The 27715-nt window shown below is 41.5% G+C and overlaps 1 long non-coding RNA gene across 1 annotated transcript in view; it reads right to left on the bottom strand.

The window, feature by feature from the left end:
* Positions 1-381: 381 nt before the first annotated feature.
* Positions 382-27715, bottom strand: part of LOC116440716 — a 91103-nt gene continuing 63769 nt past the window's right edge. Inside the window, exons 7-13 of the long non-coding RNA XR_004238742.1 lie at positions 16519-16760; positions 14943-15078; positions 14017-14079; positions 9774-9867; positions 5561-6621; positions 3602-3769; positions 382-3281 (exon numbers count right to left, since the gene is read on the bottom strand). This is a non-coding gene — a long non-coding RNA (uncharacterized LOC116440716). The remainder of the gene's footprint in view (positions 3282-3601; positions 3770-5560; positions 6622-9773; positions 9868-14016; positions 14080-14942; positions 15079-16518; positions 16761-27715) is intronic.

Here is a 27715-nt window from a genome sequence, read left to right as displayed (position 1 = left end):
CATGTACATCTAGCATGGTGTGCACTTAGCTCCAAAATGGGCAGTGAGGAAGCTGACAAATTTTGTTTGTGTTTGAACTTTCATAACCCCCTCATATGATGTGCTGCAATCTCTGCAACAGCGAAAGACTTTTCTTCTTGCACCCTGAAGAAATAAATTCTCATTGCTTTTTCAAGAGTAAAAAATGAGAAAATATTTTTCAACTTTACTTTTCACTTTTTCTGGCTGACCCAGTGGACACCTGTAACTCACTAGATCAATTATAATAACTTCTTAATTCTTTCTCATTATTTTTCCTTAGTTCTCTCACACTGTCCTTCTCTCCTTATTTTCACCCAAATTTGTCAACCTTCCACTTCAGAGCCTAGTCTTGTTTCATATCGTCCCTTAGTTTTAGAGTTTTTCAGACTTCTCCATTCCTGGGGACCAGGATGGAGATTTAGCCTTTTGTCCCCTACTTGTCTGTCACTCTGGGGAAAGACATGTGACAGCACACAGGAGTCATGAGTTTTGAATGCTTTCATGCTCTGGGATTGCTTAATCTGTTTTCTCCCCCCAGCACCCACTTTTCACTTTTCACACTGTTTTTGTGGAGTGAGCCTGACTGCTGCTGCAGGAGGAAAAGCCAGACTGGCACTGGGTCTCCTGACACCCCTCTGGGAAGCCAGGCTTCTGCAAACCCTGCCTGACCCAGGTGCCACATGACTTCCCATGCTTCTTGACAGCAACAATAAGGAGTTGTTAGTTATCCTTTCCATTCAGGTATCTTCATCTGCTGTCCATACTCAAACAAAACTTTAAAGCACTTCTGTGGCATGTTAATATATAGAAAGTGCCCAAGACCATGCAATGGAAGAAAGAAATGAAAAGGTGAAGAATTTACATCACTGGTTACATCTTTTTTCCTTCTTCTGGACTCCTTCCTCTGTGACCATGTACAAGTCACAATATTTCTGTGACTCAGTTTCCACTTTAACAATGAAGTAATAATCCCTGCTTTCTAGGAATGCTGTGACGATAATGCTTCAACCATTGCATACTGTTTTGGGATCATCACTCAAAAAGGTCATAACAAGTGACAACAAGAGTCCAAGCCTCTGTCCTCAACGGTTTTAGTTCACAGCATTAAGAACCTCCTGGAGAGGGTTCACTAGCCTCAGCTCTGGTGAGACACTTGCACTACCCTCCTCTCACAGGGAAAAAGGCAGAAAAAATAGTTTTCTCTGTGAGACTCTATACAAGGCTTGTATGTTCTAACACCTTCCATGCACAAGATACGTTGTGCCATTACTTAAAGACAAGAACTTGAAGAAACATAACAGTTAAAGAAGTGGCCGCCAGACAGTAAAACTGGAATTGTTCAGTCTGCATTTGTGCGGGGGTGTAAGTGTCCTGCTACAGAGAAATGGTGAGCAATTACCAATTCCAATCTGTGGTAGGAATTTTATTTGAATGAGGATTTAATCTGTGATCTGTATATCTGAGTTCAGAGGAATTGCTATTATGTCTTGTCCTGAGGTGGCTAATGAGCCTTTTCTCCACTGATGGGTCTATGTAGCTCTTGTCAGCAAGAACTGTAGTAAAATTTTGGTACTAACAGGGAAATAACTCCTAGTGCTTAGCAGTATTTCTGAAGCAAAATCAAAAGCAGAAAGCCATTCTATTTTATTCCTCTTTTCCTTTTGGGAGGGAAGCCACAGCAGCTCACTGTGGCTTAGTCAGTAAATCCCCAGCTGGGATTTGAAACTCATGACATCAGAGAACAAAGCATCTTTGCTGTGCTAATGTAGGCAGCAGTGATGTGTCATCAGCTACCACGCACATGTTAGTGTATCATGAGGGTTCAGTTCTGTTTTATCCACAAGGAGCAACCTTATACTTTGGTACTATGTAAACACTATGTCTATTCATGGTCTCTCTCCTTGGGTAATGGTTCTCACATACAAAGTAGCAGCATGCAAAAATCAGACTGCTCATGAATGAATTGCTTTGATCAGGGCATTTTGTTAGTGTTCTTTATTTTTAGGTAGTGATAAAAGAAGCTTCTTTTGTACGAGAGTCACAGGCCAAGGAAGAAAAAGCATGATTTGTATAAAGTGTCAACAGGAACTCATCCATGCATTGGGTTTCCTGGAAAGCAGAAGGTAGAGAGTAGCATTCAGAATACTCTTTTATGCTATAGCTATTTTTTGAATGCCAAAAAAAATAGAGCAGGAGTACAGAAATTGCTGCCTAAAATCAGGTCACCAGTAAGCTTAGCTCTATTTTCCTTTCTTAAAGAGTGCCCAGCTGCCACAAACTCAAAAATAACAGCCTTTAGTTAACAGTATCAAGAAGTCCAGCTGTTGCTGGGTATGTCCACACGCTAAAAGCCAAAATGTGTATCAGGGTTTTATGTGCGACTACCTGGCTCCAGCTATTCCACAGGACCTGTGTGTTTGCACAGACCTGTCCTGTGCAGCTTCCTGTCACAAGGTGAGGTCTCATCCTCTCTGGCAGTGGGGGGAAACATCTGTGCACCGTTCCCACGTGGTGACGGATGCTGCATGGGAAAGTCCCAGTGCACCACAGAGCGCCTGCATCCACCAGAGCTGCTGAGTTCCTCACATGTGGAAAACATTCCATACTGTGCTGTGGCTTCACCTAGGCGTGGGCAACCTTCCTGGAGGCCACCTGCCAGGCTGTCCTGGTACAGTCACCCTCAGCCACCTGTGACCAGTTTCCACCTTCCCCCAGCAGCGTGGGGGTAGTGCTGTGTCTGGGGCTCAGCCATGGAGGGAGAAAGCCACATGTGCTGGGCCCCAAGAGACCAACTGCTGCTTACAGGTATTTCTGCTCTCTGTGGAAATGTGCTTACAAGGTTTTTGAAGGTGAATATGTTGGTGTATTTTCATAGTCCAGCTTACATATGGCTTATATTTCCTGTGCTGTTTCTTTACGTGAGTTATCTCATTTCTGCTCCCCCTTCCTCTCTCTCCCTAGTGCCTTTGATAATTCAAAACAGACTGCAGTTAAAAAGTGAATTATGCCCTTCTAAACATCTTCTTACATTTTTATTACAACTCAGAATATTCTTGCTATTACTCCATCTCTCCAGGAATATAATTAACTAACTACTTGAGGGATTTTTAAAAGTTGTATCATAGTCATTATTTCAAGAGTCTTCACCTTTACAACAGCAATTTCGAACAAAAAAATGTAAGTAACTGGCAAGATTTTGAAAAACTAGGTATTGGATCATGGCAGGAAGGAATCATCCTCTTCAAAGTTAAAAATGAGACCTAGGAAGAGAAGATAAACACATTAAGAATACTAGAATATTACCTATTAACCCATTTGGGAAATAGCAGCACAGATGCTGTGCCTTCACAGCAAAGGTGAGGAAGTCAATCTGTTCATTCATTTCAGAAATATTATTACAGCATATATAACATATGAGGGCAAACTACCTTTAAGTTCATCTTCTATGCATTCCAAAATGTTGCCATTATATCCTCTTTCCTTGAATACTTTATACATCTCACTGAAATTTGTCATTTTCTTTCACAATTCTAAAACATTATTTGACAATGTTTTTGTACTAAAGTATTTAAATATGTACCTTAACTGTTTCCATTAAGAATCAGTGCCAGATTTAATGCTGTCACATTGCTATCTGAAACCCTAGGACTGTGTTGTTAAGAATTGTAGTGCTCTAAGCCATTACTGTAGAGGTTGTAGAGAAACTTGTATTAAGTCCCATTGTGGGCAACTGAGGACTTGACAGTTTCTGGAAAACAGCAACAAGTAAACTTTAAGAATGCAGACACTCAGTAGTGACAAAGAATACCATACTTAGCAGAAAGGGCTTGGGTATTGTGCTGTGGCACTAAATTCTAGACATGAAAAATCATCCTTGGAAAAGAAAAGCCTTTTCTAGCTGAATTGTTGTGAAAAATCTGGAAAGAGGACTTTAATTAAAAGCCATATCTAGTAGAAGTACAATCCTATTGACATTTAATATCAGTGATAGTCATCAGAGAAAGGGTAAGAGGGCCTTGTACAGATGCCATATGTAAATCTCTGCAGCCTTTTGTGCTTAAGTTTCTGCCTGTCATTTTGAATCTGTGCTAGCATGACAAAGCAATGGTTTACAACCAAAACACTTTATTTTATAATCTCAAGTAGTACAAAAACTTATTCACAGAAGCTAAAAAGCTTATACCTTTGTGTTCTGTGTATACAACACAGGTTTCATGTTTAACAGTAACTCAGGATTTTCAAAGTGACACAGTCATCAGAGAGGGGTTATGTGGTGTCTTGCCTAATGATAGCATGATAATCCATTCAAGAGCTAGAAATGGCCCCAAAGAAGCTATTACAGTGAGATAATGTACTGAAAAAGACATAATCAGAGCCCATAGAACTGGGAAGAAGCCTTCAAACAGAAGAGTTTTACCAGCGATTGTTCCCAGCAGAACTATGAAGCCTGTCTGGCTATACCCTATTGAAGAGGAGTCTGAGAGGTGCAAATATTCATGAACTTGGCTGACAGCTGAGCAGCAGATTTCTGTGCTCCTGAGGGCACTTGAGAAGCACAAACTGCAAAAAATCACCCAGAGAGAAATTAAAGGGTGAGTTACAAGTGCTAATAGCCTACAGGTTGAAAGGAGTCAGCATATCCAAGCAAGTGCCCTCACCCCCAAACCCAGACAACAGTGGGGTGCCCTGCTATGGCTCAGACTCGCCTGCCTCAGCAAGCAGTAGGGACAGTCAATACATGTTCATTTGGGAAAAAGTAAAAAAAAGGATAGATCAGGAAAAAACATTTTTTATAACTAATACAGAGTTTTTCGTCTGACTTGGTCTCCATCCATTGTTGCAGGCTAAAGCACTGAGTTGTCCTAAATTTTGTGCAAGCCACAGACTGAGTAGCACAATTGTTTTATTAGCAGTAAGTGACACCAGAGATGATGTCACGAGACCACAGCTGCCACTAAACTTCCTGAGAAGCCAATATCAGGCAGAGATCTTGCTGTAGGTATGGCAATAAACTTTCCATTTGGCATTCCTACGCAGCACAGGGTGTAAGCAAATAGGCCTTCCTGAAATCCACGATTTTTTTCTAGTTCTGCTTAGTAAACTACATATGCTTTGAGAAATTCTCAGTCAATTAGTCAACGCTTCTGAAAGCTGCAGACTGCACTATATGGTATCAAATTTGCAAGAGCTAAATTTGCTGTGTCCAATTAATGTCAGCAGCAACACATAACAGGCAGTAGTTTTTAAGAAGTTGCTTAGTGTTGCCCAGGATCAGCTCTGGCTGAATGAATGGGATTTGGGAGAATTCTGAGAAATCAGAGAAGCTGCTCAAAATGAATATTTTTCTACGGGGCTTCTGAAGGGTGTAGAACTTTGTTCAGCAGGTCTCAAAATGAACCAATGCAATGATATCTTGGTGGCTTCTTAGGATGAAATACTCCCTTCCACAGGGCTTCGACTAGGTAGATGTAAAAGAGCAAGGGGTTTATGTGTGTAAGGAAATAAATATTTTATAAGGGAACAATATCTAGTAACTTACACAGCCTCATTTCTCACTCTCAGAGGGCAATGACACACAGGAATCCCTAGAAAAGCAAGCTGGAAAAAATATGTCAGATTTGAATGTGATTTACATCCTCCACAGACCTCAGTGCAGATAAGTATTTTGCTCGAAAACATTAAAAAATTGTTGAGATAAGAGGCACAGCAGGCTGTGTCGATGCAGAACAAATGAAAAGTTTTGAAAAGCCAAGTTCAGGTCAGTGCCAAGTGCCGAACTCTGCCACAACCACGAGAGGCAGGAGTGAGTTTTCCAAGCTAAAAAAAAACCCAAACCCAAACCAAAAACCAACAACAACAACAAAAAAACCCCAAACCAAACACGCTTATATACATAAAAGAGCACAGGAATTTTCCATGGGGGTGGGGAACAACAATAGAGAAGTGATGACCTTGGGATGGCGCCTGGAGCCTGAACAGCTTGGCTATTGTATGGAAACAGCTGACTTCTACACAGGAAGCAATCATTGCTGATTAGGGACTCCAAACCCCTATCTCTATTTTTTTCTGTTCCCCCCCCCTTTTTTTTTTTTTTGTACGTAAGGCAAAGCTCCCGAGGGCTCTTCAGAGTCTCACCAAACGACCCTGGCCTGCTACACCCGGGTGCATGCGTCACGGGCGGCACGGAGGCAGCAGCCAGGGACCCTGCGGGGCCCTGCTGTTCCTGCGCTCCGGCTGCCAGGGGACACGGGATCCAAGGGCACAGGGTCAGCCTAGAAGGCACTTTTGGGGACACAGTCACTGATATTCTGCAGTGGACCTGGGATGTGGCCTTCTGTTTCTTGTTGACTCTGTGGGCTTGCTCCCGGGTATCCTAGTTTAAAAAAGAAATTTTCATTATTAGCGCTTTAATGTGTATCCCCCCTGCAGCCTTTTTTTGTAACAGGTTTTTCCAATGAGTTAAATGTTAAATTAATGCTAGATGGAACATTGTCAATTTGAGGATGAGCTCCTTAAAAGGATACTGTGTTGAAAAGCTTCAGCCTTTACTGACTCAGGAATAGGGATGCGGAGAACAAAATGAAGCACAAAACCAGCCTCCTGGAGAGCAAGAAAAATTGTAGATTTAATTGCACACCATGAGTTTTGTTAAACCGATGTACGCTGAACGCACAGAGAAAAAAGACAACCACAAACTCTGCAGCCAGCTGGGTGGAGGTCAGCAGGGAGGTGCTTGCAATTCTTGTTGATTCAGCTAGGAAAGCCAGCTCCAAAGACACGGGTAGCACTGAGTGGGGATGGAGGTGGAAGGACAGAAAGGGGGAGGACACTGAAAAACTGATTAAAGTTCCTTCTCGCATCTCCTTCCAGTGCAGCAACCAGGGAGGAAAAGATAGAGGGGACAGCAAAGAAGCAGAGCTTAATTAATTGGCTGGAAAAGCCACAGAGGAAAGGGAGCCTTGCTCTGTAAGCTGCCTCAGTCTCTACCTCTTCCCAGGAGCTTGTCCTGCTGCCACTGTGCTACACACCCCCCCCCCCCCAACCTCTCCCCCGGTGTTTTAGCTCATGCCCCATGAGCAACAAAAGTATCATGGAGAATTTAAACAACTCCAGACTTAACCAACAGCAGAGCTAGGGTTTTTCAGATTTTAATGACGGCTTTGTGTGTCTGTGGACGCAGTTAGGAACTTAAGCTGCTTTAGGCTTAAAATATTTAGACTGTAGTTATGCTGACATACTTTATCTAGTGACACCCACATTTGATATTATATTGCATATTCACCACTTGCCCAGACCAGGGCAACCAAGAGGTGCTGTGACTACCGTGTCCCACTGCAGTGCTTTACAGATCTCCTACTACCTGGTAGTTTCAGATGCTATGGCAAATTGCTAAAGATGCAGCACTGTGACAAAGCAGTTGAGATCCATGTTGATGAAATATGTTACTTGGTCGATGAATTTTACATGAAGTGATTCAGACTGCTATCAGCTAAAGGAAAGAAGAGGCCAAGGGATGATAGTCCCTGTGCAATAGGATGTTTTTAAGGTATCATTTAGCTAAATCTCTAGGAAATACCAGTGGAACCAGAGGTCACAATATCATGTTTACTCTTTTACTACTCTGTTTGAGACTCTAGACTTTTGGTTAATAAACTGGTCTCGTTTGTGATGACTGTATGGTTTAATTTCCACCGTGCTTTGAGTATCACATTCAGTGAAAGCAAGTAGAAGCAGCTGTTTAGTCTGGCGAGTTTGTGGGAGGATGGCTAAACCTGGAAATGAATAAAGAACAATTCTAAAACTGATATAAGATGTTATATTCCTCCATCACCTCCTTTTAAATCATTGCCAGGAAGTCTCACTTTGCTCTGCTGACCTTCTCTCTGTTTCAGGTACACTCCTAAGTGTCAGTGCAAGTCTTTTAGGTAGTCACTTCTTCTAGAAAAATAGATTTGGGATTTAGACAGGTGTCTTTTCAGAGATGCATTGAGAATAATTAAAAATACAGCGAGCCTGAGTTATTAATCAAAAGAATTATTATATTAAGTATGTCTGAGATCTTCAGCCTTCCAACACAGAGCACTTTCTTTCAACACACGGTATCCAAGAAGCCCCAGAGAATGGTTAGGCATATTTGGAAGTGACATGGCTGCTTTCTAAACAGTGCTTATCTTGAAGATACATTTTACTCTGAAAAGACACAGTCATACTAAGACAGTCTTTACCATATGGTATTCTTTACCTGTCTGCTCCCTTGATTTCTGCACTATGGGAACCATATACTTCAGCAGTGCATAATTTCTAAAATAATGTCTTAATCTCATAAATTTGGCAAATTAAAGGTTTGGTTTCTATTCTATTCTATTCTATTCATCACAACACTAATACCATTTCCAGCATGACTGCCTTTCAGGTGAAAGATTTCAAGGCTGGAATTTATTTTGCCTCGTTTTAATTGTCTATAGTTATGGGAATAGCCTCAGCCTGAGCCAGGAAGCCTCTTCAGTTAACTCAGATCAAGAGGAAAATTCATCCTTTCCCAGTTCAGGTGTATCAATTGACCCTGAACCTTCCTGGGTGGGGCATTAAAGTTCCTAATGGTACCCAAAGGTCAGCCACGGAAAAGACATTGAATAGATGTCACTGTGGGATAACCATATACATGTACCTGTGGGTGGTGGCCAGGGTGTTTGTTTGTTCATCAGGCACTCAGCAATTTAAGATGACTGAAGCTTTAAAACCGCTCTTATGATAGTTGTTATACAGTGTTCTTGGATGGGCATTATATGCTTACACACCATTACTCACAGCAAAGGCCTAACATGACTGAAGTCTTTAGGCATCATTGTAGTCCTCAGTATTATTATCAAAATTCTTACTAGCCATATTTTTTCCTAACATTTAAGCAAACCTTTCCTTTGGTCACTGAGCTGAATTGCTTTCCCCTTACTACAGTAAATTAATATTTGAATAAGTTAACAGTCTTTTGATTTTTCTAATGTGTATCCTGATGCCCTTTTATCATACCCTGAACTGTCGTGGTAAAAAAATTACAAAACTTTATAAGACATTTAATTCTTCCCTTTTCTCTTTTTTTTTCTTGTTTTTGGTTTTGTTGTTTTTTTTTTTTTTGTGTGTGATTTTCCTTTCACTCTGCCTTTGCCTTAAGTTCTGATCCAATGACTCTTCTCCAGCAGTATTGTGGGGCAGGCAGAGTACCCTCCTGCCTGTGTGCCCTGCCTGCTGTGTCCCTGCCCCAGCTCAGCCTCACCCCATGGCTCTGAGCCCACCCTGGGAGCCTCATGATGTCTAGACTGAGATAGACAAGAGATCAATATTAAAAAGAGACATTCTTCTTCCTTTCAGATGGCACATAGTCATTAGAGGCAGATGGAAGTAAGGAGGCTTTTTTAGAGTGCCTGAATAATTCACACAGAGGGGATCTGCCAGTAGTAAGTATTTCTTGACATGAAAATTTAAAAATAGATTTTGCAACCAAAGTGGACTGTGAGAGGATGATATTTTTTTTTTTGTAATAATTTCCTCCTCCCACACAACACAGCATCCATCTCCACATACCCTCAATGACTTTTTGGTTGAATGTTTTCCTCTCTTTATGAGCCTTTCAAGATGAGTTAGTAGTGGAGCTATCTCCAGCTACCAAAACCTGCAGTTTGTGATCCATGCCCTGGGCTCAGGCCTAAGACTCAGTAACTGATTTTTGAGAGAAGCTACTTCTATTTCCTTCTTACCAGTCTCATCCCCCTGCAGTTCGAGACTTCCTGAAATACTTCTGGTAGGGAGATGCCAATTAAGTAGAGCAGGTCTATCTCTTTCCTTTGGACCCTATAACAGAAAAGGAGATTTATTCCACAGGATTTTATGAGAACATTTATTCCTCAGAAATAGCTACATTTTGTCCTTATGCTCCCATGTTCAGTTACACACTTTTCCACATGACAAGGTACTCATTTGCTCTTGCAACCAGCCTAGGCTTAATTACAAGGCTCCACGAACAACAATAAATTCTGCAAAGTCACAGCCTGAAGACTGGTCAGTAGACATCTGACAAGAAAAGTACTGTTGGTGTGAGTTACTTTCACAGTGTCTTAGTTAACAGCTGAAGCGACCCTCTCTCAGTGGCAGTGTCTTCCTCAACTGTATTTCTGGTACCATCCAATCTGCCAATTACGATGGAACGACACTCAGTGTTCTAGCCTTTGTGGTTTACTCCCAGTTACAGTATTGCTCTCCAGGGCTGTTCAGCGTGATAAGTGTAGGTGGCCCTTCCTTTCCAAGAGAAACTCTGAACAACGGAGCACAGTGCATCACCACAGCCAGATACAAAATGCTTTTAAACCCTTCTATAATGAGACTGCTATTCTTAAGGAGAGGGAAGGAGAGAGAGGAGGTAATTCAACATGTCATCCACTTCCACCAGAGGCTCCTGAGGATACTGTTATTACTAATGTCTACTGTTTTCCGCAGCCCAGAATAATGCCCACCCTCCAGTACAATTTGTGCCTGGTTTAAGGTGCTGCCATCCGTCCCTCTGGAACAAACACAGGAAATGCATCAGGAGGCCTCGGCTGCAGATGGAAAGCACATCACCAAGCGGCACTTACGCTGCGAGATCCCCTAGATGAAAGTCTATTTCAATGAGCATTGTGTTTCAAGGTCCACTTCCTCCGAATCTGGAAAGCTTAAGAGGGAACATCCCACTTGTGTCTGCCGACACAAAGGGCTGCTGTGGCTTGGGAGATGTTATCGGCCTTCCCGTGCCACGGCAGCAGCCTTCCAGTGGCGTCTCCCAAGAATTACCCATTGTTCCCAGTGAGGCTTGACTCCTCTGGGTGGGATCTCATGGCATCCAGTTCAGATAAAAGTAGGTGTTGCTGGGAGGCCAGCCAGACTCATGACAAAGATCTCTTGCTATTGGGGGAGTTACATTGGGGGACCAAGCTAACAAAGTCCATAGTGATCACAGATGCAAATACTGATTCATAAAATGCGTCCCTTTTTGTTGGTTCTAGTTAGTAAGTACTGTTTAGAGCAATCAGATGTGAGTCTTGACTCCTGGGCTGAGCTTTAGAAACTAGATGTCTTTGTACTTTTTTTTTTTTTCAATGTACTTAGGCACTATTGATTTCTAAATATTCTTTCCCATAGTTTGTCAACTTGGAGCTCAGTTATGTGCTGGCCAAATTAAATGAGGAAATAAGGAGTGATCCATGCTTTTAAAGACCCTCACTCGAAATCCAAGGCTTCTGGGAGACACACATGACCCTTGAAATGCTCTATTCGGGTTCAGTTTGCAGAAGCAAGGTGGATGCACGCTCACATTACCCTAATGTCTTGTCTCTAAAATTAGAGTGGAAGTATAAAAAGCAATTTTCCTGGGAGACTTCCTAGAACTGGTGCTTCTGGTGCCAACTGAAGATACTGGGAACAACCACTTTTTACACAGTGATTTGGCTTTGTCTTCCAGACTGAACCTCGAAGCACACAAGAGGAAAAGGAAAAATGACCTGAACATTTCTGGAATTTAGCAAATCTTTGATTTGCAGTCTGGCAGGCTCACATTTGAACTGAGGAATTTATTCCTTTTATTTCCTCATCTCTCTTCTGTCATACCAGTAAATCCATCTCTGGTTTCTCTTTCTTATCTCTTTTATATTTTTAGGAGGTCAGTAGAAGATAAACTGCAAAGGAAAAATGTCTGTCGGCAGTGATTTCTTATATATAAATGAAAAAGATTGAAAACATATGTTTTGGAGAGGTATGGGAGAGAGGCAGCAGAGAGAAAGAGATACAGCCTTTCCAAAAAGAAAACTTTCAGTCTGCCTTGCAAGCAATGGAAATTCCAATTTTAGAAATTGTGCTACAGGCTAATAACGTACAACATTGTTGGCTATGGCACATGGAAAAAAAGAAAAAAAAGCTGTTGCAATTCTGTCTCTCTCACCAGAGGAATGACACAAAGCCAGTCAAGCACATCGGGGGAAACATTAATTTTCCACAGATACAGTCTAAGAACATTCAGCTAATACTGGTCATGCATAACTATGCCTTGTACCCACGCCGTAGAGGTGTATCATGTTGTTTGGTAAAATGTGAGCTTTTGAGTTTTCCATCAATGGCAAACCTGCAAGCTCCCGTTAGTTAGCATCCCAGCAATCAGCATGTAGGGAGTCTGGTGGACTAAGGACAGAAGTTCATTGCATAGTTTTCCTAAAATAACGTTGTTATTTTGTGTAGCATATGCTACAACTCCATGGCAACGCAGCCAGGGAAAATGGTGACAATGATGTTGAATTACCTTCTGATAACCTCACTCACCCCATTTCTGGACCAAGTGTCATGCTAGTCAGCTGCTGATGGCGCATTGCCACCTCCAGCCTGAAGCAGAGAGAGGTTTTGAAAGAACTGCTGACAAATAAGGCCAAACATATGCCTGGAATAACTTTATAGTTCAGCAGTTACCACAGGAGTGGATTTGGTCTGTGCCTGTGTTTAAACCACTTTCTCAAGGATCCTGTGCTGTTTCTGTGGAGGCAGAAGAAAGCGCTTCTGACCCATGAGCACAGTAATCAGTGCAGTTACAACCTCTGTGGCTCCTGGAGTATGCCATAGGGCTCATGGAGAGAGAGAATGATACTATTAACAGCTGACATGATGGCAGAAGGACGAACAAAAAGGAAATCATTACAAATGCATGGAACTGAGAAATTCAAGGTATCCCTGCATGAAATCTCCAGTTCACTTACAGCCTGAGCTGTAAATATTTGGCACAGTTTAACAAAAGAGAAAAGAATAAATCCATAACTGTTTTTCCATGTTACAGATCAATTTGTAGTGGGTAATTCCTAATGCATGCCAGAGCAGACTGTAGAATGTCAATGAGTACTGTTTCCTTGGGCCATGATGGGTCAATTCAGTAGTTAAGGCTCTACAGGGCTCGAGGCAGCTCTATGTGTACCCACTAGTAGTTGCATACACTGTGAGATAGACATAAAAGTCCAACAACATACAAGACAACAACATACTCTGCTCAGCTGTGCAACTCTGGAGCTGTTTCTGAGCATCTCCAAAGATGGAGACTCCTATTTTACAAGGAGTCATATGGAGAAGACAAGAGGTATTTGGTAAAAATCACTTTGGGGGAGATTCCAACTTGACACAAGAGGAAAATTTTTCACAATGAGAGTGAACAATCAGCCATTGGAATAATCTCCCTAGGGAAGTTGTGGATTCCCCAACATTGGTCACTTTTAGGATTTGACTGGACAGGGTGCTGGACTATTTTGTCTAGATTGTGCTTTTGCCAAGAAAAGTTGAATCAGATGATCCTTGAAGTCCTTTCCAAACTAGTATTCTATGATCTCTCTCAGTGATGGGAATTGCTTCTCACTACTACAGGTAGTAGCTGGATGGAGCCTCTGAAGCTTATGGGATTGTACTTAAGTGCCCCAAAATAGAGGTTGGATAAAAGTTAAATATCTAAACTTTGCATGCCTGGCAGTGCCTAACTGCCACCGATTTGTGAGCTGCAGAATGATGCAGTTTGGAGACTCTCAATCAGTGCCTATCTACATGTTCAGGCATTGACACCTTTAGCTGGCAGTGGAAAAAAGCTTTATCCCTGGTGCCAAAGACGAGACTAAAGCAAATGGAGTTAAAAATAAAACCAACATGCTTGGAAGGAGTGTCAGGAAGGGGTCTCCCCAGTTAACCAGAATAGAAAGCCCTTCATCTTCTGGAAAAACACGATCTTTATTGTGTAGCACCCAGGCCTCCTGGAACCACTGCCAGGGGATATTAGCTGCTCACTTTGGACTTACTGACATTGAGGGAGTGACGGCTCTGCTGCACAAAAGCAAAGAGCTCCTTTGGAAGCAGTACAACTCTTCCGTGAGATGGTGATAAATACAGATAGCTTTTGGACTAGGCTAGAGGGCTGCCAGTGAAAGTGACTTGCTGAGAAAATTTATGTACCTTTGTCACTTTTGTAATCTGCAAGTTGAAAGTGACTTCAAGGCAATTCCAGACTGGATAGGTCTGACAAGAGAAAGAGACAGACATGGCACAAGTAATTAGCAGAATTGAAAAACAAATACTAAAATCAATGAGCATGATAGATACCATTTTCTTGGCTGTGTACTCCTTTTCTTCCCCACCCAAAACCATGTCACTAACAACATGAATATTTCTTAGACTGTTCTCATTTTCTGGTGTTAAATAGAAAAAAAAATAAAAAGTGGGAATTTTTTTTCTGACTACCTACCTCTTTCCTGGCTGTTCCATTTTTTGGAGATACATGTTTCAAAGAATACAGTAGCTGTGATACTGCATGTATTGTCCTTGTCTAGATGTCACTTCAGTGACCAGTTGGCATCTACCACTGAGGTTGTTTAAACTGGTTGAGCATTAAAAACATTTGCAATCTGAAAGAGATACATCAGGTCCAAGGAATAAACTAAAGTGGTGATTCCCCTCAGTTAATGCCATTCATTGCTACCTCCAAGCTACATCTTGCATTATATCATTTCCAGGCAGTTTTTGTAGTCAGGAAAAAAATATTGAAGAACAGTTTGTCACTGATGTTCCCTTAGGACAAATACAGGTTGAGGAATGCATGAACCTGGTTTTCTGCTCTGATGGAAAGCTATTAACACAAGAAAGAAAAGGAAACTGCTGGCTACTTTTTGCTGCTTCTCAGCTGATACACCTTAGTTGGCTCTGATCTATGACTGTGGACAATGACTCCCTTGGATACATGCAATGGACATATCAGGATCTGTCAGATGAGTAGGAGATCTGGCACACACTCATTCTTCTCATTTGATCAATAAATCTCCCACCAGCTCTATTTGCTGTTTTGCTCCCAGATGACCAGCTGCAATCATGACACCATAACTTACCTGAGGGCAAACTTTACACCTTGTTCCAAGAGTTTGAGTGTCTGTTGTTTTCCACATGGACAGTCAAGGTTTTCAGTGGTATTTTTAGAATATTGTGATGTTGGAAAGTCCAGTAGTCCCAACCACCATAATCAGCCTAAGGTTAATGTGTAAAAAAAACCCCTCTTGGTGCCAGATTTTACAACAGCAAAGTACTATATATAGCTTTGCAGGAGATAAGGGTAATTCAGCCTGATACTTGAAGGCACAAGGTCATCAGCAGTGAGAGCTGGAAAGAAATGCTTCACACCATGTGTAGCAATGTCTGATTGGGTAAGGACAGCACGCTTTGTCTGTAATTCCTTTTCATCACCACGTGCTATTTGTTACTACACAGGCTGAATACCAGGTAGGGTTGACTAATAGCTTCACCCACTGGGCCAAATCTATGTTCTGAAATTATGGTTATTTTTCGGAATGCAAATCAGCCCAGTGACTTACTGAATCAAATTTACTCTACTTGTTATCTCAGAAAACCTTCTCAACTTTTTTATTTCTATAATAAATTTGCCATAAAGCTCCTATCTTCTTCTTTGATCAGTATCGAAACTTAAGACCTCATCATCTTCTCTTTCTGTAACACAGACTTGCTACTTCTGGCACAATCTAACACCAGAACTCCCTGTTGGAGCAGATCTCACTCTTCTCTGTAAATTCCCCTTCTAAAGACTGTATCTACGTTCAAGGTTCTAGGCAACATAAGAGAGCAGCTTAGCTGAGCATTAAACGCAAAAGTCCTGGGCTTGGTTCTGAGCCAGCCCATCACCTAATTTTGACCTCATTTCCATAATTAGTAAATGAAACTGGCAACAGTTCTTAGACTTAGTAATGATCAGAGAACAGCAGGAACCACCTACTACAGCATGACGTCAAGGCTGGGGTGGGCCTACATGGCTGTGACTGTACCACAGACTGAACAAAGTGGCTCCTGGACACAAGAGTAGCAGAATGTCCTCCACCCACCCATTGCTCCATCCCCATGTTTCCAGAGCAGACTGGCTACGTGCATATGTTGTAGCAGTTGGCCCTGAGTTTGTTTAGGTCTCATGGGTTATGTCTCAGGCATTAAGACATAATGGTTATCTTTTTGTGGGGTAATTTTTTTGAGTTCAAAGTGATCTGGGTAACGATAGGATTGCTTTGCATCCCACCCAGACAGTGTTTTTGTGTTCTGACACTGAGGACATGCATGCTATGGCTTGAGGCTAGAGGCCACAAACTACTGCAGAGGACAAAGCCTACTGTGTAACTATGTAAGCCAGGGGAGACAACTCAAAAGCATCATCAAAACTTTTGGGACTGGCCTGCTGAGTGACCTGATTTACTCTGAGAAATCTTGTTGCAGTGATCCAAACAGGGTAAGTGATGTAGACACTTGTATGTGTAGTGCTCAGCTGGATCTCCTCCATTTAGCATAAATCTCTGACAGACACCAGTGTGCCAGGGATCTAAAGCTAAAGCACAGGCTTACAGCAGGAACCTCTCCAGGCTTATAGTCACAGTGAAATGCAGGAAAAACCCTCTAAACTTCACTCACCTTTGAAGTATATCTCTCTTTGCACAAGAAGGTAGACTTTCTCAGAAGACTGTCTGGAGAAAACCCTGGCATGTCTCCTTCCCCATTTCTCTTGATATCTGCCTTGCACTGGAAAGGGGCAATCCAGAAGCCAGATGCTTGCTTGTGATACAGATGCTTGCTTGTGATACAGATGCAGCAGTGGGTTGTTTGACCAGGGCAATATACTGCTGGGTTACTCACCAGCTGGTGCCAAGCTGCTCCTACGACAGTGTGGCATAAAAAAACTAACTTGAGAATAGTGCTCAATATTTCTGCAGTTGCCTTCCCTTTCTCCCTCCCTGCTTACCTCACCCTTGCCTCAGACTCTTCCACAAAGATCTGCCAGCTCTGAAGCTCCGGTCGATAGATATAAGCAAGTCCTTTCAGCCTGCCTATAATCCATTCTGGCTTATGTTGAGCTGCAGAAAGATCTGCCTTTCTCTCCTTGGCATTTGTTGCTACTTATGCCAAGGGCTGTTGATACAAGTCTGGAGACCAGGCACATAAAAGTTTGGAGCAGAGGGTCAAAAACTGAGGTTCCTTTGTCCTTGATGTGCCTCAGACATCCAATGGAGTGATACGCTGGTTCTGATTTATGTGTATATCAACAACGAATACTCACACCACCCCCCTGGGCCTCCTCCACTTCCCCAGTCTTCTCTGCAGAGTCTCTGGGTGTATTAATTCCAGCTGGGCACACAAGTTCAGAGACCCCCCGTGGAAGGAAAATAGTGAAACAAAAGGAAGAGAGAGACACTTTCAGTGCCGTTTTGTTTTGCTGCAGGAAGCTCAGAGACAGCCGTTCAGACAGCAGAAACTACAGGTCACAGAGTGGGCACTTCCTATGAGACGGGAAGCCGCAGCTCCCTGTACACGGGGCTGTGGCGGGATGCAGGCTCCATTCCCTCCTTTGGACTTTTATTGCCGCAGCCGGCGCCGCTGCGGCTCAAAGGCACGACTGCAAGGGGCCAGGCACCCCGCTGCCACAGGAGCTGTTCAAACAGCTCTCTGTTCAGAGCCGTGTGTTGCCATCCTCCAGCACAAGTCTGTGGCTGAGTTATGGAGAGCCACACAATAGCAGGAGCACTGGGAGAGCAATCGCTGGGTAGCAGAGGCACGTGGCTGAGTATGCATGGATCATGAATGGTGTTCGTATAGCACATTTATGAGGAGAAAAAAGCAGCTGTCAGAAAAACTACCTAAAACTTCTCTTCTTTAATGTATTTAATGAGTTATGTCATACCTTAAATGTCTAGTAAAATTACCCATGTGAAGGGGTATCTGAGGAGAGTATAACTGCTTTTTAATAAAATTGATTTTAAAAGAAATTTCAACTGTGCCTTCCAGCATTAGTTTGTATGTTATATCCTGTATTTATTACTCTTAGTTGTTGTTTACATTTCACGAATGCAATGGAAGCTCTGGATATTTACTCTAATGGTAGGCCATGTGGAAACGCAACAATCTAAAAAATCACAGAATCACAGTGTATTCTGAGTTGGAAGAGACCCACAAGGATCAACAAGTCCCACGCTTAAGTGAATGGCCCATATGGGGATTGAAGCCCTCTGTGTGAGAGAGCAAGAGACAGAGACAGAGAGACAGAGACAGAGATAGAGACAGAGACAGAGAGAGAAAATTAGTACACAGAAGAGGAAAATCTATCTCCTGTCAGAAAACTTAATGCAAATATAAAAGTGTACATAGACTTATGCATGTACACATTCTCTTTCTACTGGGTGAGATGAAGCGAAAGCACAACAGGGTTATGACTCTAATTTATGAGTCCCAACACTCAAAAAGATCAATGCATCCTGAAGACTTTTCTACTCTGTGCTGGCCAGTAAGCGTCCTTTGCCATCTGCACATTGCACCAGAATGGCTCTAACTTTTAGGACTGATAGAGGGTGACATGATATTATACCTACCAGCCCTTCAGAGCTTGTTTTGCTGCTGGTGCAACCGTCCATGAGGAATGACTGTGAGATATTTTATTCTCACAGAAGTGCCAAGATGACAATTTGGCTCCATATATCCCAACTCATTTTGATTCAAGTGATATCATCAGTTACAGTCTTGTGATTAAAGCTGTCAATACACTGACATTCATAAATACAATTAATACTCAGAAACCTGGCCTTAATTTTCTATACCACAATGATTATGCTGTCTTGAGCTCAGGAACCAGATGTGAGACAGTGTTCCTGATTTAGGCTTTTGAATAATCTTTCCAAGACTAAATATGCTAACATTTCAAATAACTAAAAGTGTGAAGCCAAAACATGCAAATTAATACATGAAGAGACCAAATTATGGAAAGACCACAACTTCCCTTATCTATAACCAGCGAGTGTGGTGATGCAACAAAAAGAGAGAGGTGAATGACCTCTGAAAGCCTCTAGGATTTCCAGTTGTTCCAAAATTGTTGAGTTGTTGCACAGCAGATAGAAGCCTGCTTTGATCTTGTGGTTTGTGCTGGGAAGTGTATAACTGTCAGCAAGAAGAAATGTGGCCTAGTGGAGCGCTGAGATTTCTGCACACCAGATACAAATGGAACTGGCATGATTTCCAGGGCTGTGGGAAGAAGACAAAAACAGCATGGAGAGTTATGTAGGGAAATTACAGGAAGTTTGTTAATTACAGGAGTTATGGAGAGTGATTTTATATGAGGATTCATGTATACATCCTACTGAACTATGTTTCCAAATGGATGAATACTCATGAAGAAAATGTCACCTTTTTTTTCAGTTAAGCTGAGGTGATTGGAACAGCTCATATTATTTTTCATGTAAGTCCATTCAGTTCTTGTTAAACCCAAGGGGTTACTTCATTACACAGTAAAAAAAATACAGATTGTTCAGAATAGCAGCCTAAATTTGTTTCAAGTTTGAGTAGGTTCACTTAAAGAAATAAAAAATGAAAAGCATTTCAGAAAACAATAATTTTAGGAATTGCTTAGAAAAGCTTCCTGCTAAAAAGATTACATCTTTTAAGTTGCTAAAGGATTTCAAATTGGGAAAGATTCAAGTAATTTCTAACTTATCAGAATTTTTCAAGAGCTGTTTTACTTAAAAAAAAAAAAATCCACCAAACCACTCCAATAATTTATGGTATTTGGAAAGGACTACACAAGTACATCACTTTGTTTTCATTTTGCCTATAAGCATTATGTTTCTATATCAGTTTTGCATTTATAGAGTTGCAAAGGAGCTGGGGAAATCCAAGTGAATTATTTCACCTACAGAGCAGAAAACACACTGGAAAAATTCCTATGACATATCCAAGCCATCTTCCAGTGTCCAGTCCCTTGTTCTCACTGCTGCAAGGGGCTCCAACAGAAAAGCTTTAAAGGTCACGACCCTACCTTAAAACGACTGTGCTGGGTAGATCATGCTACCCTGCCCACTCCCCTTTGTAGCCATTTATAGCAGGGTCAAATACATTTCAAGTGGTCCCTTAAATTCACAACTGGTTTCTACTGCCAGACTGTCACAGAGCAGCAGCAGTAGATAGATCAATTTGATTCCAGTCCATTGGACTCAAAGGAGAGTTGGACAGAGTCCATTCACATGATGCTTGCATTTTAAGTGGGATATCTGCATCAATAAGTGATGTTCTGTATTTGCTAAATAGGCTGGATTTCAGCTCAGGTGTTCTGACTGAAGTGTAGTCTGAATTCAGCCCCACCTGGGGTGGGAGGGCTTCAGCACGAAGACTGGCTTTTGGCTTGAATAGACAGTTTCTGCAAGAGATGAGAACTCTGCTCTTCACTGAAGCAGTGGCAGGTCTGATCCAAAGGTCATTGAGGCTGATGGAAGAGCTCCAGATAAATCTAATAGCCCTAGAACAGGCTGTAATTTATACTTTGCTCTCCTTTATTTTTTTTTTTTTGGTACAATTTTTAGATATCCACTTTTCTGTATACAGCCACACCTTTCCTATTTCTTATTTCTTGTTTGCATTTGCTTATTTAAGAGCCCTTCACAAGCAAGAGTGAGACAGAGGAGAAGTGACTAGAGTTATTAGTCAGCTTGGGGATATTTCTCAAGTCCTAGAGTGAAAAAAAATTCCTATTTGTATTTGTTGTTCCATACCTCTGATCTATTGTCATCAAGCTGAAATATTTGCCTTATATTGCTAAATAGAAAGATATTCAGAAAGCTTTGCAGTTTGTTAGTCACTGTTTCATGAACTACCTGAACACGAGGAAAGCCAGCTTGCGTTTGCTTGTATTAAAAATGCAGAACATTTTCTTCCAAGGGACTTTTACATGCTAATTAAATGGATATTTCTCTGTTTTCTTCAAATCATTCCAGTGGTTTCTTCATCATCTAGAATGTCTTTCCTTGGACAAACCTAGAAATTTTCCATAGCCTTTTAATCTGCAGAAGTGCTGTTTCTAGGCCTGACAATTGTTTCCCTTATTGATAAAATTAATCAAAGAAAATACAAAAAGCATTAGCCATTTTACCAAAACATGATGAAAAATAGTATATTATTGAAAGATTAGCAGTAACATAGTGTATACCAATGAATTATAGTACACATTTATGACATATTAAATGAAATGTCAAAAACAGTAATTCAGTTTTGGGGGATTATATTTTGTTGAGCAAGTGCAGAACCAGAGGTGTGAGACTGAAAGCACGGGCAGAGATTCTGTCTTCATCCCTTCTCAGTGACATTATTTGAAGTGTTGGTTGTAGGGCACAGGACAGCAGTGGGTAGAATATTGTGTGGTGGGGGAAAAATGAGATTGACAGAAATGAAAGACTTCAAGATTCAGATGGATGTTTGTGTTCCCTGCTAGCAATTCCTGGTTCCAACCAAACAGTGTGACTCGGCTTAGGTAAGATGGACTGTGGTCTCAGTGACTTTGATCTCTCCTATCTCCTGTGGTCTTACACAACCCTGAGATGAGGAGAAAAAGGGCCTGCTATTATCAAGGGGAGTTACCCTCTACTAATGATGAAAAAAAGTAGAATTTGATAAAATGAGGGATTTTGCTTCAATTCCTGAAACAATTCTTTCTTTGTGGTGGTTGAAGATATGTGCTGCCAAGAAATTGTTTTTCTTTGTATGTCTGAGAAATCTTTCAGACTCTAGGTCGTCTGATACTTAGACAACAAAAAGCCAGATGTAGCTTCGATTAAAGCAGAATTTCCACTGATAACATTTAAAACTAAAGAAAAATAACCACTATTTGCACAACTCTTTCAATTTCTGAAGGAAATCAGAGTGCTTTTCTATCATAAGGAACCAATCTTATGACAAAAGGGCAATCCTTACAGAGGGGTTTTGTTTAAAGCCGGTTTCCTCAAACAGGTGTAAAAGACATCAGCGTTGTGACTACCTTTTGTCCTTATGTTCTAATATATATGTACTTTTTAGTTAGTTTGAAAAAAAATGGTTTCAAAGGGAAGCAACTTTTAATTATATTTAACATTTGCATCAGTTTAATGGACAGTATGTCTCTTGTTTAAGTGCTACTAAGTGAATATGCATGGATACTCCTTTCATAGGCAGAACTGCAGTCATCTGTCAACAGTTGTTCAATGAGGAAGGCATAAAATCTTTTTTTGAGGGTAGCTATTAAATTTTTAAACTTTTTATTCCCAATCTAATGAAAACATATTTTGAAATCTATGTCTGTTTTCTCATTATTCCCACTGGCAGGCTTAGCATTGAATAATTCAGCAGACTGAGTAGCCTATGCCAAGTATAACCTCAAATCCCCAGACTTACTAAACTCAATTTCAAGTTTCTCACTTTAAGCAATACATTTAATAAATTATGTATTTTCCTTTCAAATATGCATTTTCCAATGGATTGCAAGTAGCTGAGACACCATCCCTTGATACTATTCATTTTCATATTAAAGGAAGAAAAAAGCTGAATATGGTGTAAATATTCCCCTAACCTCACTGTTAGCCTTACTGTTGGCTTTGCTGTTTTGGTTTGGGTTTTTTTTGTCAGTGAAATCTAACCCTGGGAAAATGTGACCATACAGAAAAATTATTCTGAGTTCCTGTCATCTGTACTAGATACTATTGCATGAAGAAAATGAGAGGTAAACATCTAATTAAGTGTATAATCATCTCCTTGTGTAATTTGCCAAAGATATAATTTATTCTAAAATTACTGAGAAAAGTAGAGAAGAAGGAAGAATCAACACAGCCTGGTAATTAGGTATGTGTCCTCTGGCATGTGGCCTGTCATATTTTAGACCAAAAGTGGATCTGAGCTGCACATTTTTGATGCAGATCTTGACTGATTACGATCTGTCCAAAACTCAGGGTGTTTGGCTTACGGTGTTGGCAGAACCCAGCGGAAAGGGTACAGCTGTGTCCTGCATCGCAATCAGATTCCTACATCTGCAAACACTTATGGGATTTCAGATTGAATTTTAGCTTTATCACGCTCTCACGGATACATACCACAGAAAGCAATTAAGATGTTGGGAAATCTAAGTGATTGTAAAGCTTCAGGGTTCGTTAAAACTGCTTGTTATCCTCTTCAGGAGAAGGAAACATGGGGAAAAATAAAACCATAAAGAGCTACTCTGACCTCTTCTGACCTCTCATCTTTTGCCTCTGAAAGAGCAATATAAGAAAGATATTAAGCTATTAAAGAGCCTCCAAAGGAGGGCAACGAAGACAGTAAAGGGCCTTGAGGGGAAGCTGTATGAGGAGCAGCTGAGATCACTTAGTCTGTTCAGTCTGGAGAAGAGACTGAGGGGAGACCTCATTGCAGTCACAACTTCCTTGTGAGGGGAAGAGGAGGCGCAGGCACTGATCTCTTCTCTGTGGTGACCAGGACCCGAGGAAATGGCCTGCAGTTGTGTCAGGGGAGGTTTAGGTTGGATATTAGAGAAAGGTTTTTCACTCAGAGAGTGGTTGAGCACTGGAACAGGCTCCCTAGGGAAGTGGTCACAGCACCAAGCCTGACAGAGTTCAAGGAGTGTTTGGACAATGCTCTCAGGCACATGGTGTGACTCTTTGGGATGGTCCTGGGTGGGGCTGGGGGTTGGACTCGGTGATCCTTGTCAGTCCCTTCCAACTCAGGATATTCTATGATTCTGTAATTCTGTGATACAAGTGACTGTGTGAGTAACAGGCAGATGCCCTTGTGGGTGGATCAATTCGTCGCCATTCGCACCACAAGTGGAAGTAGAGCAGTGATCTAATCTACAGAAGCTTTTATCAAACAGCTTGCCTTAGTCTTCTCTACTGAGCTTTCTGCTTTAGCCCCTTGCCAAATTAACTTTGAAGATATAACTTGACATTCTAGACCCTGCCCAGTGTCTGCAAAGGAGTTGTTTTCCACTTTGAAATGCTCTAGCAGTGGGAGTCAAGGGCAACAGCATTTTGACATCATTAAATAAATAACACCTTGTTCTTCGTTAGAATAATCCTCAGATAAACAAAGATCTGTTCATTATGCTGTGTGCTTGGTGGTCATATCTACAGAATGAGTAGAAATGATAACAGCTGGCTTGATGTTCTACAGGAGACATGTTCTCTCACTTATTCTGAGCACTAGTTACTATGCAACACAGCAAGATCACTGACAAGGCAAAACACTACCCTGCATCTACCCTAAATCTCTGTGGTGAGAAATGACCCCCAGTGAGATTACTAGGACCACTTGTACAGGAGACACCTTTTGAAAGGACAAGAGATCATTGTCTTGACAAATGAGAGAAGAGGTTTTGGAATCTGTCTCTTGAGGGAATGTGATTGGAAATGTGCCTTTGGCAAAGGTGATAAAAGAAATCTAGAAACAGTAAAAACTAGAGAAACAGTCAGAAGGTCTCCAAGGGGGAAAATATTCTCTAAAAACAGAAAGACCAAAGCTGCATTATATCAGCTATTTGACAGATTGGCTGGATGTTGCATCTGGAAAATATTGTAGGAATTTGCACAAAAGCTTTAAGTTTCCTTGAAAGCCATTTTTATTTTAGACTCTCGCTTTCGGTTTGCTTTACAGCACCAACAATTACAACTTTGTCCCATCTGAAGGAAAAAAAAAAAAAAAGAAACCTCTTCATTGTCCTTTGTCTTTATTTTTAACTTTCAGGTACATTTGAGAAACACTTTATGTGGTAATGGGAGATAAGTGGCCACTTATCTTTTCTGAGAAGAGCCACTTGAGTTGACTCAGCTGATTCAGTCCTGTGGTGTTTAATGAAATATGAAAGAAATCTAGCACAACCATTATAATTTGCTGCTTGTTTGGAAATAGCTGCTGTCTTTCTTAAGTCTCTCTATAGTATCATAAGACCTTCTCTACTCTCTAGAGAAATATGTTTCTAAGATCATATAAACTGAAAAACAAAAGACTGCATGAACCCCATTTTGGAGGAGGAAACCCTGTATCTGGAATAACAAACATTTTCATAACGTCAAGACAGGCAATATTCAGAAATAGAAAAAGACAATAGAAGAAGAAAGGGGAAAAAGGGATCAGAAGCCACTGAGGTCTTTATTGCCTACATATAGCGACATGGGTCTTCATTCCACAAGTCCTCCTCTCTCCTTTTTTTTTAATCTATTTGTTATCAAAGCTGAAATAACTACTAAACCTTCCAGAAGAAGTGGCTGGTAAACAGCTCTGTGGGGGTGCTGATCTGAACAAATCCTCCCCTCATGGGCCCCTGATGCAAGTCATTATGTCCGCAGGGCAGGGTGCCTGTGAGACTTCTGAAATCTCATTAAAAATGTTATCTGTTCCTCCTACTTCTTATCAATCAATATGTGATTTTTATTGCTTTCAGTAATAGCTGTCACATAAAAGAAAATACAATTTTTTCCAGGTTGCTGTACTGTTCAGATAGACTAATAAATACACATTTTAGTTACCAGACCTGATGCACCAAACAATATATGAAAAGTAAAGTAGTATTAGAGGATAAACAAAACCACATGCATCCTCATCTCTGGAGACATTGTTAGAGCATTGCTCTGGCTTGGCCTTGAGACTAAATAGGGCTCTTTCAATCAAGCAAACAAACTGCAGCTAAAGAATCCACTCCAACTAAGACAACACTAATTACTTGATCATAAAATGTTAAAAAGGAAATAGGCAAGGTGAAAAGGGGAAAAAAGGTAAACAAATAACATGCTGATCTGCTGCATTTCTCTTTTGCATACCTCCAGAGCTACATGAAGCTCTTAAGGAAACTGCTGGCATGTGGAGCAGGAGCATTTGTTATACATCCAACCATTTACTTGAATTTACCTTTCAAATTCAGAGAGCAGCCTAGCTAATCAACAGAGATAACTATATACAGTTAGCTCTCAGGACTTGGTGCATGTTGCTATGAAGTCTGAACGTGTAGACATAGATGAACAACACATTTCGATTTCCCAAAGGAGAGGACTTGAGAAAAGCTTTAAAATCCTCTCCATTATCTCTGCTACAACTCAGCTGAGCACCAGGAGCCAGCCTGCATCTGCCTCCCCCACTCCTGCAGCACTGCACCTTCCTTCCAGCAGCTTCAGAGCCACTGGGAAATTGCAACAGTGGGGAATGCCTCTGTTTTTGCCCGTCCCCAGGGTGTGAGCCAGGATGCACTCCCTGATCTAGAGGGTCTGGCATGGAGGCATCATCTCACTGGGAGGAGGCTGTTCCCTCCTGTTCTCCCCTCTTTGGGAGCCGTGCCTGTTGTTGGAGCTGCCTGAGCCCCCAGTCATGCCAGGATACTGGCACTGTGAGAGGGCTGCAAATGTTAGAGTGGGCAAGTGAGAGGCTGAGCACATCATGACTTCCCTGAGGCAATAAAAACACACAACATGAGCATCACCAGCCCCTGAGACTCCAGAGAGTCTCTCCCTCCAGAGAGTCTCTTCCCCTTCCAAACGCAGAGATTGGAAACCTGGGGGTGTGGAAGAAGCTAGAGAGTGCACAACAGCCTAATTAATGTCATCATTGAGCTTTAGTTAATATATAAATACATAAGTTATTGGTCCAAGGAAGATGTGCAAACAGTTTAAATCCAAGTGAAAGAGAAAGTAAGAATTATAATCTGACCCTCTTGTCTCCACAGTTTGAGGGAAGCAAGGAAAGACGGGGGAAGGTGGAGGATTGTGCAGAAGTGTGTGGAGAGGCCTTAACCTGCAGAAGCTAGAAGATACAGGATTGTGTGGCAGAAATAATAAATTTCTGGTTTTAACTCATACATGATTTGAAAGAAATAACTGTAAGGGCAGAGACACGTAGGAAAAAAGAAAAGGGCCAGCAGGAGGATTTCAGAAGGAGGCAAGCAAAGGGAGCATGTCCCCAAGCCAGGGAGAAGGAGCAGTGTGCCCAGCACGTGTGGAAAGCTGCACATGCATGGGGGACAGATACTGCAAAGGGAAAAACCGCTCCCCAGGCCAAGTGTTAGAGATATGAGCAGTCCTGTTGACAGGCAATTGAAGAGGAGCCAGTGCTTATCTTCCCCACTTAGACTACTGCGACTTCGTTTGTTACGCTTTGACTTCCTTTTTGAACCTTTGCATCTGTTTGTTTTCTCCTCCTGTGTGCCAAGTGTATAGTGACATTTTACACAATGCTGTTCTCCACTGGGAAAATGCCTGAGGAGCCTTGCACAGAGCCCAGGCTCAGTTCTGGCATGTCCATAGGTGCTGATACCTGGGTCATGCCTTATTTGGGACTCTTTCAGCCCAGGACAGTCACTTTGCTCCACGAAAGCATAACAACGTCAGATTTTATGGTACTATGGGAATAGCAATCCAGATGTTTCAGGAGCTGCTTGAAATTTTTAGGCGTTTCATAAAACAACTGGATAAAAACCAAGCAAGAAGACTGGTCCGTTCACTGAAAGTCTGTTACTTTTACTCATTATGCTAACCGGATGACTGAAAGATTACTGCAAAATAATGAAAATTGTAGTCATTTTTCAAAATGACTGATTTCACTTGCAACTCATCCAGATGTGCTGAGAATATAAAATTGCATAGGGACTGTTTCAGCAATAGTGAGCTTTATGAAACACAAATTGTTGTCACAGTCTCTCCTCTTACACAATGAATTAGACTGAAATAATAGCTGAAAACAACTAAAAAGCAGACAGCACATCAGTGCCTTTTTTCTCATCTTGGACTGGCTCAACATTTGACTTCACATTTTGAAGGAATTTTTATGGTACTCTAGATCTGCTATGACACAGAAA

This window comes from Corvus moneduloides, chromosome 3, assembly GCF_009650955.1.
Source record: "Corvus moneduloides isolate bCorMon1 chromosome 3, bCorMon1.pri, whole genome shotgun sequence".
NCBI lineage: Eukaryota > Metazoa > Chordata > Aves > Passeriformes > Corvidae > Corvus > Corvus moneduloides.
This window is presented reverse-complemented; position numbering and strand designations above follow the sequence as displayed.